At 39.1% G+C, this 22,938-nt stretch overlaps 1 protein-coding gene and 1 long non-coding RNA gene across 4 annotated transcripts in view; one reads left to right on the forward strand and one right to left on the reverse strand.

The window, feature by feature from the left end:
* LOC128663544 (cytokine receptor common subunit beta) overlaps positions 1 to 22,938 on the reverse strand; it is a 214,123-nt gene that overhangs the window by 156,289 nt on the left and 34,896 nt on the right. The gene's annotated exons all lie outside the window — the stretch shown is intronic.
* LOC128663545 (uncharacterized) overlaps positions 1 to 22,938 on the forward strand; it is a 147,223-nt gene that overhangs the window by 89,367 nt on the left and 34,918 nt on the right. The window contains exon 2 of the long non-coding RNA XR_008402883.1: positions 11,082 to 11,158. This is a non-coding gene — a long non-coding RNA (uncharacterized LOC128663545). The remainder of the gene's footprint in view (positions 1 to 11,081; positions 11,159 to 22,938) is intronic.

Genomic DNA, 22,938 nt, shown 5'->3' on the forward strand with positions numbered 1-22,938 from the left:
TAAAACACAATGATAATGACATACACACACCATATGACATTGCACTTTAAGTGAACATAGTATATTTCTGAAGGAAACTCTACAAACCCAATATGTAGATAGAATGCCTAGTATTCTAAATATCTCCAAAAATGACACAGAAGGCCTCTCTTGGGCCCCATCCATAAACATATATTAATATAGAGGAGGCTGTTTCAAGCAAAGAGAACACTCTTGGATCTCCAGTAATGAACCTCATTGTTTTTAGTTTTTATTTTGATATTCTTAAGTTACTATTTACATCAATTTAGTGTGAGAGAAAAACTTATAAAATATGCTGCCGTTATTAGGTATTAAAGGCATAAGATAGGGGGAGGTTATAGGGATTAACCTTATAAGGTTTATAAACTATCAACTCAGCTGCCAAAATAATCCCCTCAATCTTGGGTAAAGATCAATGGAGTTTCACCAACATCAAACTATAGCAGACTGAATAGCAGCGTATATAAATAAGGCAACTGTATGTGACTGCATTATAAACAGATAATGCCGATAGTAATAAGTATATTGCTTTGATAAGGGAAAGGTAAAAGAAATCTGTATAATTAAAGTATCAGCCTAGGATCCAGAGAGGTCTAAAAGTGAAGTGATCTATATTATCCCCCAAGACCAAGAAACTCTGTCATGTCAAAGTCGGGATGGCAAATTGTAGACTAATAAGCTATGCAATTATCTGAATAAAACTTCACTGTATAGACAGACAGAGCTAATTCTTTTACTTGGTCTCTCCTTCTCACAAGGGAAATATGGGGAAGAGAGGGAGAGAGAGGGTCCTAGACCTCTTAAAGTATGTAATATAACTTAGGGTAGGCAGGAGCAATTTGAGAATATTGAATATAGTCAAAGGGAATAGTGGACAGATACAAGGAAAGGAGAAACCTCAGACTATCTACGGTAATTAAGTCACACAGTTGTGGCTGCTAGCAGCATAATCACAACCCCCGCAGAGGTTAAAAGAGAGGAGCTCCAACTGGTAGGGTACAGAGAGGCAAGGGTACTGTTATATGTTTGAAATTATATCACTATGAAGTTAAAGCAATATGTACTATTAGAGAATAAAAAACAGAGGTGCCACCATGGCCTAATATCGCCAGTACAGGTCAAAACAACAAAACAGGAGAATGTGAATAGCCACAAACATGAAGCACCCAGCTGGTGCTAGTGGAGCGGGCTGAAACTTCTCAGTGGTCCAGCGCACTGATATTCTTAGCGCAGAGACAGTCAGAAATCCTCTGAAATACCAGTATTCAGTGCCTATAGGGGCAAAAAATGCAAACCAACGTGGCCCAATATCATCTAGACAAGGAAAGAATAGAACCAAATGTTTGCACTTACAAGATAGCAGGCACCTGTGGGTGCAATATCAGCAAACTGGAACCAAAGCGTCGCCCAGTAGACTAATGCAAAAGGCAGACCTCAGCAGGAACCAGGAACAAAAATGTAATTTTCACAGGAGGTGATAAAACACACAATAGCAAGTGTATAAAACATATAAAATATTTTTATCCACTTGCTATTGTGTGTTTTATCACCTTACTGCTTGAAAATTACTATTACTATTTTGTCATCTTGGTGTTATGGACATTTTATATTATCTGATTTTATTTTTATTATATATATTTATTTTATCAACAATTGTTGTCACACTAGTTTTTATTGTATTTTTATTGTGTTGAACATAGAAACACTGTGCTGTTATTCACTTTTGAGATTCCCCAAAGCCCCTTTAGAGATTATAATAATCATATTTCTGATTGAGGAAGTGCCCCTCTAAGGGCATGGTGTGATGTTATCAGTACACATCACATCTCTATATAAATATGTACTATTATCTATAGTCACGAGACAGATTAACCTTTAGTAAAATAGAGTTCAGGATTTCATGGTTGCCAGGAGCAACCTTACTAATTTGTGTCTGCCTGTGAAAAAACTTCTTAGTTCATTGTTTAACATTACAAATTAGTACATAGGGAAGTGACAGTTTCATAGTTTTATAAGAAGGGGTATGATTTTGGGTATTATACTCATCTGATAAGATCTTTAGTATAAACATATATATGAAATATGGATAACTATAAAAGTAATACAATGCTATGTGAGACTCTGAAGATAGGGAGAGAGCATAAATCAATAATTTAAACAATAAACTGCTTGGGAAATATATAAAAAAAAACTAGCAACCATGCCATTATTCAGAAACAGATAGTGTGACTGATTGTCACCCTTCATTTTGGTATGTAGTTACATAGGTACACAACTGTAATAACAAGCTATGTTGCAGCCGACTAGTATGGGTAGCTATTGTTCAGATCCCTAGATCGTCATTAACTAGCCACTATTTCTTAACAGAAGACAACAGTTTATTAAGCAAACCAACATAGCACTCTGTGCTCTTATCTGTGGATCTGGATCGGCTTGTAAACGTTTAATTTGCTGAAGAGAGTTCTGGATGGTAGTGTTTTCAAAACAATTAGCCCATTCCAACTGACTTCTATTATTAACTCAAGAAGACAGTAATAGCAAATAACTATCAGTAAATCATGCACTTAACCCACACCAGTCCTTGGGGTAGTACACTCTGTTCCATATATATATATCCAGAGACAAATGTCGTGGTGGGGTGGTCCAAAGTCCACCTGTTATCCCAACTCTCATGAAGGAGCCAGCTCCAATACGCCTGCTGCAATATTGTGGCCGGCTCCAGCACCTTAACATGGGCCAATTCTCCCACTCCTCTAAGAAGCACCAGCACTAGTTGACTAAGCAGTCTCTCCGGCTTGAAAAATGTACTTCTCACCTCCTCCAGTCCTGTAGGATTGATCCTGAATGACAGGGACGATTGCAGCATCTTGCTGCTTTCTCAACTGTGACACATTAGTCAGGAAAGACCCGCAGCATTTCTCGCTCTGTTCCAGGTAGGGGAAATTGACACGTGTCTTCATACACATGTGCTGCTTCAGTGCTTTAACCTCCTTATGTTCTCCATTAGGATAGGTAGTAACACTAGGAATCTTTATCTCCTTGGTTGAATTAGAAACAGAGGTATGTTCCCCGTTTGCAATGGTCACCACTTCCCCTGTACAAGGCTCTGCAGTAGAGTCGACTAGGGTTTCTGACTGTATCTGCTCCTGAGTTGTCTCATAATCACGTAGGTAAGTGTGAAATGCTCTCTCTATAACTTTGATAAGCCGAGTCCTATGATCTTCCAAGATTGCTTTTATTTTAGCAATATGGATTTGAAAGTTCTTCATTTGGTATGTAGAGGCAGGATATGTAGAAATATTGGTTGAGTTTATTAAACAGAGTGCTTTGGCAACGCGCTAGTTAAAAGTTTGTATAGCAGCATTAAATGTCTTCTCCGTAGCCCAGTTTCCTGGGGGGAGGGGTTATTATGCAGCAGCCCCAGCTACGAATATGGTCGACCTCACGGAGAGTGGCGGCCACGGTGTAGCTCAACTGAAGAGCATAGGCTGTCAGCAGTGATGTAGTGAATTTGCCAGCTCATCAAATCCTTCCAGGAACCTTCAAGATCTATTTAATCTTATATTTTTGTCCAAAACTTTGACTTTAATCCCTAAAAGTTATATTAGAGCCAAGGGCTCTTCTCAGATGTGTCCGGCCTTTTTAGCTATAGGCTCTGCCCCCATTCGATTGTCTTTTTATTTAAGCTACCAAAAGGAAGTACCGCTATGTTGAAAGCAGTAAACCCTAAATATTATCCATCTTCAAGATTTTTTCATCTTGTTTATATTTATTCATGGAATACTGTAGCACTTGGTCCTATAGGAACACAGATCTTCAAGACTTTTTTGAAATTACTGTTTTTAAATATAGTGCAAAATTGTGTTGGAAGTTAGATCTATAACACATATATGTACATATAAATATATATATTTGTAGTAATGAATCCACAATCCTAGGATATATACATACAGTATATATGTCCATACAGTATGCACTTCCTCTAACTGTAGTCCTAACCCCCCCTTCTTAGCCTACCTTCATTGAAGATGGTGCAGACTGGACAGTTCACATTTGATGCTGTGGCTTAATAAGAATGATCTCCACTGGATCAGGGAGTCCTTGACTAACTTAGCGTACAGTGCCTCCACTCGGTGGACCAATAGTTCTCAGGGAATCCACAGCACTAAGACAATGAATACCCCCACACACACAACTAATAAGACAAGCAGATAATAAAGTAATGTGGAAATATATTACTATACAAATAGAAACACAATGCAATGATAACAATAATACAAGTATGCAAGCCTATCAGTATAAATGCTGCTGCTTCTTGATATCCTCAATAAATCTCTATTGCAACATTTAAAAAAAAAAAAAAATGTTATAACATAACTGTTGCATAATAACAGAAACAACCCCACACTTATCCAGGATACCCTTCTCTCAATTGAACTGCAAAAAGTTTTGTACAGTCCCCCTTTTTTGTTGGTGCACATAGGGACCCTTAGTAAATTACAGATCACAATGTTTAGTGTTGGGGTTAAATGAAAATGTTCCACACCTGATTTATGCTGCAGAATAATTGGGATAAGGCCTGGCCCTCTGACTGCTTTCCTCCTAAAAGAACAATTACTGCTCTGAGGAAGGGAGATGAGATTAGCACCACTGTATGCAGGATCATCTGGAACACAGGAACCTAAGCTTACATCCTGGAAGCTGGGACGCACCAGACCCTTCTTGTCCATGGGTAAGGTAAGCATTAACTACTTCTTCAGGAAGTTTGTTTTTTTAGCAATGCAAGGTCCACATGAGTGCTGACAGACTGTAACAACAATTTACCAGAAACACAGATGAGAAGCAATAGGAGGGTTTTAAGCTTCTAGTTAAGCATCAGGAGCTGTTCACTATTCTTGATCTAAATCTGAACTATCATTATTTTACTCACTAACAAGCGCTTGCATTATTTGATGATATCCAACTGGTGCCTTGTGCAGAATCATCTTCATCAGAGTTTTTTTTGGGAAATGGTCTCACTTCAGGACCTTCATCCTTCAATTCTGGGTTGACCAACAGGCAACAAATGATTCTTGAGCCAACCTTAATTTGGCATTTGGGGCCTTTAATCTTGTATACAGGAAGTCCCTGGAAGTTTGGGAACAACTTAAAAAAATATGCCATTTCACTGATCAGAAAGTTTATGCTTATCTGTACAACTATGTTTTTAAGGAGAACTTTATCTCCAGGTTGGGATGTCACTATGAGGGCCTATGTATCAAAGGTATTGTGGACCCTGATCTGACCGTGCGGATCAGGTCCCGCAAGACCTAGCTGAATGAGGAGAGCAATAAGCTCTCCGTATTCAGCATTGCACCCAGCAGCTCACAAGAGCTGCTGGTGCAACACTGCCCCTGCAGAATCGTGGCCAATGGCTGCCAGCAGGGAAGGTGTCAATCAACCGATCGTACTCGATTGGGGTTGAATTGTGACGATTCCTGTCCGCCTTCTCAGAGCAAGCCAGACAGGTTATGGAGCAGTGGGTTATGGACCGCTGCTTCTATAACTGCTGTTTCTGGCGAGTCCTGAAGACTCTGCCAGAAACACGGGCCCACAAGCTCCATACTAGGCTTGGTAAATGGGGCCTCTATGTCTGACTTTAGTGTCTTAACATATTTTATTATTTTTGCTAATCCTGGAACTAGCCTTCTCTACAAGGAAAAATAGGCTATTTGAAGACTTTGCTTCAAGTTGGGAACATGCTGTCTTGCTTCTTGACCAAATAACAACTAATATCCCTGTAGCTTAATGTCTTGGTACAGTTATATGCCATTTTGTATACATGAACGATGGCTTCAACATGCCATGCTCTTTATACTTAAGGGTCCCTAACATGTCCAACAGGGTATGATTAAACCTCTCAGGAAGAGCCTCTAGTTCAGGATGGTGTTGGGTAGTTCTGGACTTTTCAATGTTTAGTAATTTTAAGTGCCCTTTTATACGTTGGCTTTCAAAGTCACGACCTTGATCAGAATAAAGCCGTTCCAAGCAACCCATAATGAGTGAAAAACTACTGCTATAATATTTTGGCAACATTGTAGCTTTCAGTTCTTTAGTAGGGTAAGCCTGAGCATATCTGATGGAATGATAAGTCACTAACAGTACATTTCCTTCACCCTGCTGAATCTATACACAGAAAATCCACACAGACCAAATCCATAGGACCAGAGCTCTTTAGATGAGCCATTGGGTGCAGCTCAGGAAGGTAGGGTCTTTGTCTGAATACACCTTCAGTAATTGGGGACAGTGCTTCTCCACTGACTTTCTCATATATGGCCAGAAAAAACTTGCACTAATCCAAAAAAATGTTGTTGACCACTAGGTGTCCATGTTGTTTATGCAAGGACATTAGTACCATTCCTCCTGTACTTTTGGGGTAAGACCAACTGCCTTTCTTGATATTGACTGAGACTATATGAAAATGACTAATTCTCCTCTTGAATAGTTATCATCGATCAGCAGGTAGACAGTTCATATATTTTTTGCACCCATTCTTAACTGCTTTTAGCAAGGGGCCCACTGTCGTGGCCTTGGGCTTGTTGTATTATCCTCATAATTGTTCACTGGGGGAGGTTGACTGGGTATAGCATAGCATCTGGAACTGCCTCAGCCCTACAACTGAAGTAAGTCCCTGCAACTTGATAATGCCCAGAACCGAGATCCATGTCTCTTATTGAAAAAACCTACTCTTCTTGATTTTAAAAGCATTAGACAGTCTCTCTTTCCATTCTAATGGTAAGCTTGAGTCTTCAAAATCAAACTCCAATTCTCCTGAGGAGCTGACTACTGTCCATACAGAAAGGGCAGTAATATGGGTTATTTCCTCAAAAGAGGAAAAGGGCTCTCAACTCTTTCCTTTCAGACTGATTACAAATAGTTACTTGCAAAAATACCTGCTGTGCCTTTTTGCCAAATTTTGACCCTCAAGCATAATCCTCCAGTTTTTTCAAATGTCCTCTTCAAAAATATAGGAGTGCAGAATTATTAGGCAAATGAGTATTTTGACCACATCATCCTCTTTATGCATGTTGTCTTACTCCAAGCTGTATAGGCTTGAAAGCCTACTACCAATTAAGCATATTAGGTGATGTGCATCTCTGTAATGAGAAGGGGTGTGGTCTAATGACATCAACACCCTATATCAGGTGTGCATAATTATTAGGCAACTTCCTTTCCTTTGGCAAAATGGGTCAAAAGAAGGACATGACAGGCTCAGAAAAGTCAAAAATAGTGAGATATCTTGCAGAGGGATGCAGCACTCTTAAAATTGCAAAGCTTCTGAAGCATGATCATCGAACAATCAAGCGTTTCATTCAAAATAGTCAACAGGGTCGCAAGAAGCGTGTGGAAAAACCAAGGTGCAAAATAACTGCCCATGAACTGAGAAAAGTGAAGCGTGCAGCTGCCAAGATGCCACTTGCCACCAGTTTGGCCATATTTCAGAGCTGCAACATCACTGGAGTGCCCAAAAGCACAAGGTGTGCAATACTCAGAGACATGGCCAAGGTAAGAAAGAGTGAAAGACGACCACCCACTGAACAAGACCACACAAGCTGAAACGTCAAGGACTGGGCCAAGAAATATCTCAAGACTGTTTTTTCTAAGGTTTTATGGACTGATGAAATGAGAGTGAGTCTTGATGGGCCAGGTGGATGGGCCCCGTGGCTGGATTGGTAAAGGGCGAGGAGAGCTCCAGTCCGACTCAGGATGCCAGCAAGGTGGAGGTGGAGTATGGTTTGGGCTGGTATCATCAAAGATGAGCTTGTGGGGCCTTTTCGGGTTTGAGGATGGAGTCAAGCTCAACTCCCAGTCCTACTGCCAGTTTCTGGAAAGACACCTTCTTCAAGCAGTGGTACAGGAAGAAGTCCTGCATCCCTTCAAGAAAAAACATGATTTTCATGCAGGACAATGCTCCATCACCGCGTCCAAAGTACTCCCACAGCATGGCTGGCAAGAAAGGGTATAAAAGAAGAAATCTAATGACATGGCCTCCTTGTTCACCTGATCTGAACCCCAGTTGAGAACCTGTGGTCCATCATCAATTTGAGATTTACAAGGAGGGAAAACAGTTACCACCTCTCTGAATAGTGTCTGGGAGGCTGTGGTTGCTGCTGCACGCAATGTTGATGGTGAAACAGATCAAAATACTGACAGAATCCATGGATGGCAGGGCTTTTGAGTGTCCTTGCAAAGAAAGGTGGCTATATTCGGTCACTGATTTGTTTTTGTTTTGCTTTTGAATGTCAGAAATGTATATTTGTGAATGTTGAGATGTTATATTGGTTTCACTGGTAAAAATAAATAATTGAAATGGGTATAGTATTTGTTTTTTTGTTAAGTTTCCTAAATAATTATGCACAGTAATAGTCACCTGCACACATCTAGATATCCCCCTAAAATAGCTATAACTAAAAACAAACTAAAAAACTACTTCCAAAAACTATTCAGCTTTGATATTAATGAGTTTTTTGGGTTCATTGAGAACATGGTTGTTGTTCAATAATAAAATTAATCCTCAAAAATACAACTTGCCTAATAATTCTGCACTCCCTGTAGATTTCAACACAATAGATCTATTCACTTTTTATTACTCCCTCTCCTGCAAAGTGGCCTAACAGCTCTTGATAGATTTTATTTCTCCAGGTTGTAAAGTCAGAGGCTGGGGGCCCCAGTAATGGAACTGCCCAGTCAGTGATTCTGGTGTCAGTTTGTGACATTCTTTTCCTTAAGGTGGGCTCCAATTCATCCACATGACTAGTGGATACATCTCCTACCTCTCCCAAGTAGGCTTTAAAACAGGTCTCGCACCATACTAGTGATAGTGTCCAGAAGGATAGTGAAACTTGATTGGTGGGGTCTAGGGAACACCAAAGACTATATATTCATCGGGCAAGTTTTTCTCATGTTAAGTAGTGGGATGACGATCTGTGCTCTAACCCCCTACTTCAACTGTACAGGCTTGTGAGCCCCCTAAAACTAATACCTGTAGCTGGAGCAATTGGTAAGTGATGCAGATGAGCATCATTAAAAGATCTGAAGATGATGGTAACCTAAGACCTTGGGTCCCACTCTGAGGCTTGCAGCCTGTTTTAAACGCTATTAGTGCAACACTTCTTTTCTTTAGTCAAGGGAATCTGTGACAAATGTTTAAACCTGAAGAACATCATTGTGTACAATGGGATGCCCTATGCCCAAGACCATTACACATTAAGCTTCTGAGAGGTTTCTTCTGTTCACTCTCCTGGGTAGTTTGATTGGTTTGATTCAAGATCTCTGGGTGAGGTTCTTTCTTTTTTTTTTCTCTCTTTTGTTCGCTTTGATTTTCCTAAGCTGAGGATTTCTCGGAAGTTCTCAGCCATGGACGATTAAGATAAGTGTTCTCTATAGTTCCTAACTCTTGCATTACTTCAGCAAATGATAGAAGGAGATACATAAGAGATTTTCCAGGGAAGCAGTATGAGGGATCCCCGGGTAGGGTTCCTCTAAGTAACTGTTTGCACCGGTATTTGTCAATTTCAGTTGCAGACATTATCCCTTTCTTGACTAATGTTCTTACTATGAGTTTTACTCTCAAAACATACAGTCACCAATGTTTCACCTTTCTATTAAATTTAATTTGCATATAACTCTCTCAACTCAACTTATCTTCTTCATCTGCATATGCAGTGATTATGATTTGAAGGAGTTCTAATGCAGAAGTTATATTTGCTTGATACTCAACAGAGAGATCAGACCATAAACGTGCACATTATATTTTCCTGTCTTTGAAGTATATATTTATATGACATACTACAATAAGAGCACCCCTCGTCGTGTGTACCCTTTGTCCTCTCTCTCCAGAAGTCTTGTGAGGATCCCTCCACTATTGGGGGTTGCTTGTATTTGGATTGAGCAGCAGAAACTGTATCCAGGGTGCCTTTTACCATCACTCTAATACTGTTGGACTTGAACATCCCTATTGTTAACTCATCTGCCCCTTCTGCCTCTAAACTTCTTTTCACTCACCTCCTCACTTAGACTCCACAACCCACCCTATTACCTGCTAACCACGGTAGACACTCTATTAACCTGGTAATTTTCTCTATATCTGATTTCAACTGTTGACCGCTTTCCCATTTCAGACCATAAACATGCTCCCATGATATACTGCAGGACTTTCTCATGCAGCACCAACCCACTGGAATGCACTTTTCCCCAATCTGCCTTTTTGTAAATGCTTCCTAAAGACATTTTTGTTAAGGGAAGGCCTACCACCCAACTCAGTAACAAATAAATTCCACCTACCTAATAATTGCCCTCATCCAACTCTTTATTAACATCCTTCTCATCCTTGCAGTCCTCAACTCCTGTTTCTCACCCTCCTAGATTGTAAATTACCATAAGGCCCTAAATTCATGCTATATTTATACAGTATTGTTTTAAATTGTGTCTTTCTCTTACAGTATTGTATCATTGTTTTACTTATCCTATACCCCATGAACAGCACTGTGGAATATGTTGGTGCTTTATAAATAATTATATTACATACATTAAATGTGTCATTACATAGGAATCTTACCTCACAGTTCCAAAAGAGGAAATGGTTAAAGCTAGTTGCCTAGTGGAGTAGAAATTAGGCAAATAGAAACTTTCCCAATATAGGGGAGAGGGAGTCATAGAGACCTGTGTAAACAATTAGTCAGCACATAACCCTGTGGGCACTTGGCACAATAATCGCTCAGAGAGATAACTTTAATGTAAAGAACCAGCAAGGGGACTTATTTTGATGAATCTATAAAAATGCAACAACCTATAAACAGCAAATTGCAATCATCCAGGTTTAACTGTGCAAGCCTTCTGTAATTCACACAGAAAAAGACAACTATTTTAAACAGAGACAGGGAAACCCAAAACAAAACATACAAATTACCTTAATCCATATTAATTATTTTTGTTTGATTAGCTGATTAAATTTAGACTTTTAATATTTAAATTTCAGTATTTGTTTTTTTTAAACATAGATTGAGAATTTAATATTTCAGATTTGGCTGGATTTTAATCCGAAAACATAAAGAACACTCCTGGAAGTTATTTTTCATAAGAAGAAAGTGCCAGAAACGTATGTCATCTTAATATATGGGGATTTTAAACAGTTGTTATACTGTAAATCATGAACCGTTAAGTTATGAGCCACAGTTCCAAACCCTCATCTTTACAGAATACAAATTGGGCTCGATTACAAGTGAAGCGCATAATTATCTCATGCGCCCGCAAATGGGTAATTTTGCCCATTTGCGGGTGTGCGCATTAGTTAACCAGCAATTACAAGTGGCTGGGTTATTGCTACCGCAAGCTCGTTTAACCAATTAGCACTCAGAAAATTAACCAGGAAAATTAAACAGAATGAGGGCACACTTCTATAGGCTCCAATGGGAGCCTCATTCTTATGCCGTTATATATGGCATCAGAACTAGCGCAGCAAAGGGGGTAAGTAGCGGCAGCATAATGTAAATATATATGTATATGATTATATATATATATACTGTTAATATGTGTATATATCAAAGGAAAAGCAGGCAGGTGACCAGCAGATACAATATTCTTTTATTAAGGAGGTAAAAAAGGCAACGTTTCGGGATTAGTCTCCCTTATTCATGCCATACCTGATACAAACTAACAAGTGACTTATATACATGGTGTACCACTAGGTGGCGCTCAAGTGTAATTTAACTCTTTCTTATCAAACACTTAACTTACTCATAACTAAGCTTACATTTATACATTTCCTATTCTGTATACATTGCAGTGTATCCATGATTAGTAAAATTACTATTTCTTATCAAACTTTCACAACAATTATAACTTTTACATCTTATCAATTAATAATCATAGAAATACTGTGATGGTCCCAGTATCTCTATTTAAACCTTTAGGCTCCAGACTCCCTAATTCATATATCCAATATGCTTCTTTTTGTTTTAATAGAATTTCTCTATCCCCCCCTCTACGTGGAATATCAACTTTGTCAATTAATTTGAAATTTCAATTGACTTATGAGAGTGGTTTGCTTTTATAAAATGGGCAGCTAGAGGAGCTTTCACATTGCCAGTTCTAATATTGCCTGTTATGTACAATTATTCTTTCCTTAGCGGATCTGGTAGACTCCCCTATATAAACCCCCCCCCACATGGACATTTAATCATATATATTATGAAAGTGGTCAAGCATGTAAAATAACCTTTATGTTATACTTTTTGCCAGTTGTGAGGGTGATAAAAAACTGACCCTTTACTCATGTTGCTACAACAGGAACACCCTAGACAGGGATAACAACCTGTATTTTTTGTAGTAATATACTAGGTTTATTTTTGTTTTTAGTGCTAGGACCAATGTCAGCTTTGACCAATTTATTTTGGATATTACTACTTCTTTTAAAAGCAGACATAGGAGGGCTCTGAAATTCTATAATACATGGGTTACAATCAGATAAAATATTCCAGTGTTTCCTAATGATGCGCTGTATTTCATTACTCTGTGCATTATATTCTGTTACAAGGAATAAGTCTATCTTTCTGATTGTCTTCCTTCTTTGCTCTATCCTTAGGGTGCAATAAATCTATTCTTGGAATCAATTTTACAGTCTCAATTTCTTTCTTTATTAGACTATTGGGATAACCCCTTTCCAGAAATCTCTCACCCATCTCAGTCAATCTCTTATTTAATGTTTTCTCATCTGAGACAATTTTGCGCACTCGCAACATTTGACTGTGGGGTAGAGAGCTTCAGGAGAGAAGGCGGAATGAGCACTTTCAAAGCGCAAAAGACTATTTCGGTCAGTTTTTTTTCCTTAAATAAATCAGTTTTAAACTGATTGCCAGATTTCATTACTCTCACGTCCAGGAAATCAACCACCTCCTAACTCCACCAGGTGGCGCCATATTGAACAAATAATTCGTTACAAAAAACAAATTTTTCCTCAAAGAGGTTCATAAAAATATTTGCCATAATTTGGGGCGACGTTGGAACCCATGGCGGTACCTTGGAGTTGGAGGAAATAGTCATCCTGAAAGAGAAAGTAATTCCCACATAGTATAATTGTCAGAAGCTGGATAAAAAAATCTATTTGTGCAGAGGTGTATTGAATGTCATTTTCTTAATGTATTTTCTACAGCATCAATGCCACTTGAATGTTTTATATTAGTGTAGAGGACTCTCTACATCTAAAACTAAACATAATAAATTTACTACTAGGGAGATCTAAGGAGTCCAATTTGCATAAAAAATCATTAGTATCTTTAATGAAGGAACTGGAGCGTTCAACATAGGGCCGTAAGATCTTATCCAAAATATTGAAATATTGTGTAAAGACTGAATTGGTACTTGCAACAATAGGACGCCCTGGAGGGTTTTTAATGTCCTTATGTATTTTGGGTAGAACATACATTACAGGTGTATATGGATTATCTACCTGCAGAAAAGAAACAACATCTTTACCTATTATCCTTTGTTTTCAGCTTTTAAAATTATCATTTTAATTTCTTTTTGTAATTTAAATACAGGGTTATGATTAAGTTTCTTATATATTGCCTTATTATTCAATTGATTTTTAATTTCATCAATGTAGGCCTTTTCTATCTAACACCACTGTTGCTCCTCCCGTGTCCGCTCTTTTTAAAATTAATTCAGGGTGTCCCTGTAGATTCATTTAGGGCTAACTGATGGTCTACAGTCATGTTATTACCCATCTGTTTAAAGGTGTTTCCATTTTTTCTGTATTTCTCCACTTTCGTTTGTAATTTTAAAATATCCCTCTGAACTAGAGTTGAAAAAGTCCCTATGCTGTGATTATTTACAATGGGGTTAAATTTAACTTTTCTTTCTTAACCCAAGCTGTTTTAAATGGATCGTTGGATTCTCATTATTTAAATTCACATTTTCTGCCCAATTCAAAGTTTGATAAGAAAGAGTTAAATACACTTGAGCGCCACTAGTGGTACACATGTATATAAGTCACCTTGTTAGTTCTGTATCAGGGTATGGCCATGAATAAGGGAGACTAATCCCCAGAAACGTTGCCTTTTTTTACTCCCCTTAATAAAAGAATAATGTATCTGCTGTCACCTTGCCTGCTTTTCCTTTTGATTTATGAACTGGGGACCTAGGCAGTGGTCCCTGGGGTGACGTGCAGCAACCTAAGCCTGTTGTGCTGAAAAGCCATACCTAAATTTATAGTGTTCCTGCCTGTTTTCGTGCACCTGGCTTTCAAAATGGAGGAGAAACAAGATACCTGTATTACATATTTCTTACTCTGAACTAGAAGCAGCAAGAATAACAACATTAACAAAAGGGTCAAGAGACTTTCTGAAGGTAGCCCGTCTGAACATACAACTCAGGGAATATGAAAAGTTGTCAAAAAAGAACCTGGCTTTTAACCTGCATGCAAACACCCTGGCGGAATATCCACCGGGTTAAGCGAATCCCCAAGGGGCCTGAGAATGGGAGCAAGACCTACACTGATGAAGGAGAACCAAGATTACTGTAACAGCTTTGAACACATACTGAACAAATGTTCAATGGATATTATTGTGCTTACCGTAGAGTGCTTGAATAAAGAAATTGAAGAGCAAAATGTTAAATTGGCTGAAAATGGAAAATAGCCTAAGAAAAACTTACCAACAGCTGAGTTGGAGAAAATACTGCAAGATACCCAATATGAAGATCGCTGAGCTGAAAAAAGTAATAGAGGAGAGGAAACGCACAAAATTTGCCCGAGATGAATCGGATTATTCCACTGGTAAAGTGTATAGATGGCGCTATGACCCAGAGGGCGCCCAACGGAGATACACGCCGCGCACCAGAAGACGTCAGAGCCATGGGCCGACGCCTAAGCGGCAGCAGCACAGAATCACAGGATTCATCGCCAGGGGAGTCCAGACCCAGACAGAGACGAGGTGGGCGCAAAACATCGGCGGCCAGCTCAAAGGAAACAAGAAGGATACCAAAAAGAAGACAGCACGACCATTACGTCCAAGACGAGGGACACTAAATGGGAACCACCATGATGATAAACAAGAAGAAGTCCGGTCACCAGGGGTAAGCAATGATGTTGAGACTGTCATACCAACATACACCCACACCAGAGACATACAAGAATAACGTCATTAACATTTCTAATCATGAACATTTCTAAACAAGGGTCTCTCTTTCTGCCAGTAAAAAATTGTAATTTTTTCAGTTGCAAAAAGACCTGCATAGATTTATAAGAACTCTAAAGTTAAAAACTTTGGAATTGGGCAGAAAATGTGAATTTAAATAATGAGAATCCAACGATCCATTTAAAACAGCTTGGGTTAAGAAAGAAAAGTAAATTTAACCCCATTGTAAATAAATCACAGCATAGGGACTTTTTCAACTCTAGTTCAGAGGGATATTTTAAAATTACAAACGAAAGTGGAGAAATACAGAAAAAATGGAAACACCTTTAAACAGATGGGTAATAACATGACTGTAGACCATCATTTAGCCCTAAAGAATCTACAGGGACACCCTGAAATTATTTTAAAAAGAGGCGGACAAGGGAGGAGCAACAAGTTAGATAAAAAGGCCTACATTGATGAAATTAAAAATCAATTGAATAATAAGGCAAAATATAAGAAACTTAATCATAACCCTGTATTTAAATTACAAAAAGAAATTAAAATGATAAATTTTAAAAGCTGAAAACAAAGGGATAATAGGTAAAGATGTTGTTTCTTTTCTGCCAGGTAGATAATCCATATACACCTGTAATGTATGTTCTACCCCAAAAATACATAAGGACATTAAAAACCCTCCAGGGGCGTCCTACTGGTTGCAAGTACCAATTCAGTCTTTACAAATATTTCAATATTTTTTGGATAAGATCTTACGGCCCTATGTTGAACGCTCCAGTTCCTTCATTAAAGATAACTAATGATTTTTTATGCAAATTAGACTCCTTAGATCTCCCTAGTAGTAAATTTATTATGTTTAGTTTAGATGTAGAGAGTCTCTACACTAATATAAAACATTCAAGTGCATTTGATGCTGTAGAAAAATACATTAAGAAATGACATTTCCAATACACCTCTGCACAAATAGATTTTTTATCCAGCTTCTGACAATTATACTATGTGGGAAATTACTTTCTCTTTCAGGATGACTATTTCCTCCAACTCCAAGGTACCGCCATGGGTTCCAACGTCGCCCCAAATTATGCAAATATTTTTATGAACCTCTTTGAGGAAAAATTTGTTTTTTGTAACGAATTATTTGTTCAATATGGCGCCACCTTGGTGGCGGTATATTGACGATATTTTCAGCATTTGGTGGGGCGACGTTGGAACCCTTGAAAGGTTTGTGAATGATTTAAATTCATCATCAAGGTATATAAAATTGAAAATTGACTTGGAGTGAGGAGGTGGTTGATTTCCTGGACGTTGATGAGTAATGAAATCTGGCAATCAGTTTAAAACTGATTTATTAAGAAAAAAACTGACCGAAATAGTCTTTTGCACTTTGAAAGTGCTCATCCGCCTTCTCTCCTGAAGTCTCTACCCCACAGTCAAATGTTGCGAGTGCGCAAAATTGTCTCAGATGAGAAAACATTAAATAAGAGATTGACTGGAGATGGGTGAGAGATTTCTGGAAAGGGGTTATCCCAATAGTCTAATAAAGAAAGAAATTGAGACTGTAAAATTGATTCCAAGAATAGATTTATTGCACCCTAAGGATAGAGCAAAGAAGGAAGACAATCAGAAAGATAGACTTATCCTTGTAACAGAATATAATGCACAGAGTAATGAAATACAGCGCATCATTAGGAAACACTGGAATATTTTATCTGATTGTAACCATGTATTATAGAATTTCAGAGCCCTCCTATGTCTGCTTTTTAAAAGAAGTAGTAATATCCAAATAAATTGGTCAAAGCTGACATTGGTCCTAGCCACTAAAAAACAAAAATAAACCTAGGTATATTACTACAAAAATACAGGTTGTTATCCCTGTCTAGGGTGTTCCCTGTTGTAGCAACATGAGTAAAGGGTCAGTTTTTTATCACCCTACACTGGCAAAAAGTATAACATAAAAAGGTTATTTTACATGCTTGACCACTTTCATAATATATATGATTAAATGTCCATGTGGGGGGGTTTTATATAGGGGAGTCTACCAGATCCGCCTAAGGAAAGAATAATTGAACATAAGAGCAATATTAGAACTAGGCAATGTGAAAGCTCCTCTAGCTGCCCATTTTATAAAGCAAACCACTCTATAAGTCAATTGAAATTTCAAATAATTGACAAAGTTGATATTCCACGTAGAGGGGGGGATAGAGAAATTCTATTAAAACAAAAAGAAGCATATTGGATATATGAATTAGGGAGTCTGGAGCCTAAAGGTTTAAATAGAGACTGGGACCTCACAGTATTTCTATGATTATTATTGATAAGATGTAAATTATAATTGTTGTGAAAGTTTGATAAGAAATTAGTAATTTTACTAATTCATGGATACACTGCAATGTATACAGAATAGGAAATGTATAAATGTAAGCTTAGTTTATGAGTAAGTTAAGTGTTTGATAAGAAAGAGTTAAATACACTTGAGCGCCACCTAGTGGTACACATGTATATAAGTCACTTGTTAGTTTGTATCAGGTATGGCATGAATAAGGGAGAGACTAATCCCGAAACGTTGCCTTTTTTACCATCCTTAATAAAAGAATATTGTATCTGCTGTCACATGCCTGCTTTTCCTTTGATTTATGAACTGGGGACCTAGGCAGTGGTCCCTGGGTGACGTGCAGCACCTAAGCCTCGTTGTGCTGAAACAGCCACATACCTAAAAAATATGTGTATATACACATACAGTATTAACACATAAATATATATATATAGAAGCAGATACAAATATATTTACTGTGAACACAGTTACCATAGACCCGCAATGTAACTTTTAGTGCCCCACAGCCACTGAATTTAGCCCTCCAAAACTGCTAAGTGCAGTTTTCTTTTTTTTTTTTTTCTTAAATGCTACTTTTTTAATATTTAAATATTTGTTTCCAATAAATTGTACATTATATTAAAAGTAAAGATAAAAATCTGCAGGTTTAATTTCAAACTAGTGATACTGCAGTAAAACAACTAATTTTAAGGCAGGACCCACTACTGTTTAACAGCAGAGGTCTGCTCCAGAATCAATCACTATGCAGCAAATGCTATTGGCAATAAATTGAAAGGTCCATTATGATCGAACAATAATATGCTCCAATCTGTCAGAGCATCCAATTCCATGACCACCGACCCAGTGACACTGCCCAGCCCACCCCCTGAAATGGGGCCAAGCACACAGAAGAAACTTGGGACTGGTGGTGAGACTTGGGTCAGAAACCTAACACCTGCAAAAAAGATTGGCCCCCATCTTTGGGGCCAAACACACAGTGCTGCAGGGTCAACAGTCCCAAAACTACATGCTTGATGCCCTGTGTTTCTGGCGAGTCATCAGACTCGCCAGAAGAAACAGCAGTTATGAAGCAGCGGTCACAAAGACCGTCTTCAGACTCGCCAGAAACAGCAGTTATGAAGCAGCGGTCACAAAGACCGCTGCTCCATAACTCGTCCCGCCTGCTCTGAGCAGGCGGACAGACCGCAACAATACAACCCGATCGTGTGAGCTGCTGGTGCAATGATGAATATGGCGAGCGTATTGCACTGGCGGATTAGGTTCGCCAGACTTTCATAACTAGAGGCCTATGTATTCAGTTCTCTTGCACTGCTGTTTTTAAATTGATGGTATATACAATGCATATACCAAGAACCAGCAGTGCACTGCGAGCCCTGAGCAGCACCCCATCTGTGCATCCTCAATTCTATCTTTGGGGGCCAAACACACAGTGCTGCAAGGTCAACAGTCCCAAAACTACATGCTTGATGCCCCCGTGTTTCTGGTGAGTCATCAGACTCGCCAGAAACAGCAGTTGTGAAGCAGCGGGTCACAAAGTCTGTCATCAGACTCACCAGAAACAGCAGTTATGAAGCAGCGGTCACAAAGACTGTCATCAGACTCACCAGAAACAGCAGTTATGAAGCAGCGGTCACAAAGACTGTCATCAGACTCGCCAGAAACAGCAGTTATGAAGCAAGCGGTCCAAAGACTGTCATCAGACTCGCCAGAGAAACAGCAGTTATGAAGCAGCGGTCACAAAGACTGTCATCAGACTCGCCAGAAAACAGCAGTTGTGAAGCAGCGGTCACAAAGACCGCTGCTCCATAACCTGTCCACCTGCTCTGAGCAGGCGGACAGACATCGCAACAATACAACCCGATTGTGTACGATCGGGTTGATTGACACCCCCCTGCTGGCGGCCTATTGGCCGCGAGTCTGCAGGGGGTGGCATTGCACCAGCAGCTCTTGTGAGCTGCTGGTGCAATGATGAATATGGCGAGCGTATGCTCGCCGTAATCAGCGAGGTCTGGCGGACCTGATCCGCACTGGCGGATCAGGTCCACCAGACTTTCATCCTAGAGGCCTATGTATTCAGTTCTCTTGCACTGCTGTTTTTAATTGATGGTATATACAATGCATATACCAAGAACCAGCAGTGCACTGCGAGCCCTGAGCAGCACCCCAACTGTGCGTCCTCAATTCCATCTTTGGGGCCAAACACACAGCGCTGCAGGGTCAACATTCCCAAAACTACATGCTCCAAAGGACCAGAACATGCAATCCCTCAACAACAGCTGCCCTCTAACCTGCAAATTTGTGTTTATTTAGCAATTGACTTTGCATTGTGTCAACTCAAACAAAACAAACAACTGATCAAAATGGAGTTTGAATGACTACCTTAGGTAATTGGTCAACTCAGCTGTTTTAAAACTCTGGTAACACTGGCTTTATTATTTTAAAACAGTGCTTTTTTAAGAACAAGCCAACTTAAACCCAAGTTATGAGTGACTATGACAAACTGTTCCACTCTAAAAAGTTAACTGAACATTAGGGGGCATATGTATCAAGCTAAGAAAGGAGCTTGATGCCCCGTGTTTCTGGCGAGTCATCAGACTCGCCAGAAACAGCAGTTATGAAGCAGCGGTCACAAAGACCGTCATCAGACTCGCCAGAAAACAGCAGTTATGAAGCAGCGGTCACAAAGACCGCTGCTCCATAACCTGTCCGCCTGCTCTGAGCAGGCGGACAGACATTGCAACAATACAACCCGATCGTGTACGATCGGGGTTGATTGACACCCCCCCTTGCTGGCGGCCTATTGGCCGGGAGTCTGCAGGGGGGCGGCGTTGCACCAGCAGCTCTTGTGAGCTGCTGGTGCAATGATGAATATGGCGAGCGTATTGCTCGCCGTAATCAGCGAGGTCTGGCGGATCAGGTCCGCCAGACTTTCATAACTAGAGGCCTATGTATTCAGTTCTCTTGCACTGCTGTTTTTAATTGATGGTATATACAATGCATAGTTTTAGAAAGGGTAACGATGATTAGGTTATTCATTATTTTAAGGTTGTTTTTCCTCCATATTGCTATGTCCTTATTGCATGTTATATTTATTAAGGCAATTAAAGGCATAAAGTACAAATAAAGACAGAGAAGAGTACACAAATCACTGCCATTACAGATACATATCATAAAATTATATGAAACAACTAATATGTCAAAGCAAGATACCTGACTCTGTAAACAATAAGCTCTGAGAATATATATATTCCTCTATTTTTCAACAGTACTGTAATGCTAAAGGTTTCATATTAAAAAGAAGATACAAGGAGCTATAATGTGCTCCAATAGGTATGTTAAATCTGAAACCAATGATTATGAAAGTAAAAGAAAAAGGTTTGTAGATAGAATGCTAATTTACCTCCTATAGCTACAAAGGCAACTCTTGGACCTGTAACAATAAGGAAATATAAAGTGATGGAGGTCTTGTAGCAAGTGTAGATCCCACTCTTGAATAAATTGAAATATAAATAAAATAAATGAATACCTGCATAAAGATAAAATATTAGGTAGTTAATGCTATAAATTCTTAACCCAGTAACACACTGTGAGACAATAAAATTATACATGCATTTGATCATAACTTTTCCAAATAACTATTACAAGACAAAACCATACTCCAGCTTGAGTACAATACACATTGTAAAACTGACCAGTTCCTCAGGGAACAGCTTTTAGTAACAATGAGTTTATAACTGTACATATTGTCAACTCTTATCTGAATGATTGCTAGGCTCAAACCGTAAGCAACACATTGACAATATACTCTAGAGACAGTATACATTAAATAAAAGAAAAACTTGCAACTTGATGTGATGCCAATTATTAACCTGCTCTGAGTCAAGTGTATAAAAAACATTGTGTGACATAAAAATTACCATAAACCAATGGTATTGGGGGGAAGCTGTGCCAGATTAATATTCTACCTAACTAACTGCACTGTTAAATAGTTACCCAATATATAACTGCATTTCAAGGTGTTACATATCAAAATAAGTCAACATGAGAAACAAACACTGGTAAATATAATATTTAACACCTCACCAGGAGTTCACAACAATCTGGTAATGTATCTCTGTCTTGGCCGCTGACAGAGCAGATTATAATATTCAAGAAAAATGTTAACGCAATAAGGAGGTGTATGAACATTAAATAAGCATTTAGATATATACACAGGTTAAAAGCCATACCTTCAAACGAAAACACTAACAAATAGTATAACAAAATATTATAATTAGTATTGTTTAGCATACTGTCTCTATTACACATAGGCATAGAAAAAAGCAATTCTCAGTATAATTAGGATATGTAGCCAGAGAAAAACTAGCTGGGGAATAGAGACTTATGGGAAAAGCTTCAGATACATGAGACCTGGGGCTAGGAGGTTTAAGCAAGTCACTAATAATACATGATAGCCCCATGTAGGTGTCCTTTGTTCCCCCAAGTTTACCCAACTCCGATTTTACAAAATTTTAATTTATAGGAAGTCTCAATTACAAGTTGAGTATGCACAGGCTTGATTAATGTTTAATAGTCAGATCGGTCAATGAAGGAGGGGTAAGATTGATGAAAATGCTAATGAATTTCAGGAAGTTCAAAGGGTTTGTCTTTAAATAAAGCCAAAGGGGCATATTTATTAATGGTCTTGCAGACCTGATCCGACAGTGTGGATCAGGTCCGCAAGACCTCGCAGAATGCGGAGAGCAATACGCTCTCCGTATTCAGCATTGCACCGGCAGCTCACAAGAGCTGCTGGTGCAACGCTGCCCCCTGCTGACTCTCGGCCAATGGGCCGCCATCAGGGAGCTGTCAATCAACCCGATCGTACTCGATCGGGTTGAGTTCCAGCGATTCCTGTCCGCCTTGCTCAGAGCAGGTGGACAGGGTTATGAAGCAGCGGTCTTTAGACCGCTGCTTCATAACTTCTGTTTCTGGCGAGTCTGAAGACTCGCCAGAAACACGGGCCCACAAGCTCTGTATGAAGCTTGATAATTGGGCCCCCAAAGGTTCTTATAGTCCCCATATGAATATCATCCATGACCCACAGCTGAATTACCTTTAGGGGCATATTTAACAATAGTCTGTCGGACCTCTATCTATCTATTGGGTTCTTGTAAAGTGCGGCTATTCACCCATAAGGGTCTCAAGGCACTGAGGGTTGCAGTTCAGTCGAAGAGCCAGGTCTTGAGGTCCTTTCTGAACTTAGTTGATTCCTTGATGACTGTGAATAGCTCCTTGCTGTTGTGGACGTTGGCATTGATTCTCTCTTGGATGGCTGTCTTCTTGGTGGTTTGATGAGGTGGTGGTGGGTAGTGATGGCTTCTTTGTAGACTGTTTTATTTGAGGGGGATCTTGCTGGATCTCCAGGTCCTTTCT

Source organism: Bombina bombina, chromosome 6, assembly GCF_027579735.1.
Source record: "Bombina bombina isolate aBomBom1 chromosome 6, aBomBom1.pri, whole genome shotgun sequence".
Taxonomy (NCBI): Eukaryota; Metazoa; Chordata; class Amphibia; order Anura; family Bombinatoridae; genus Bombina; species Bombina bombina.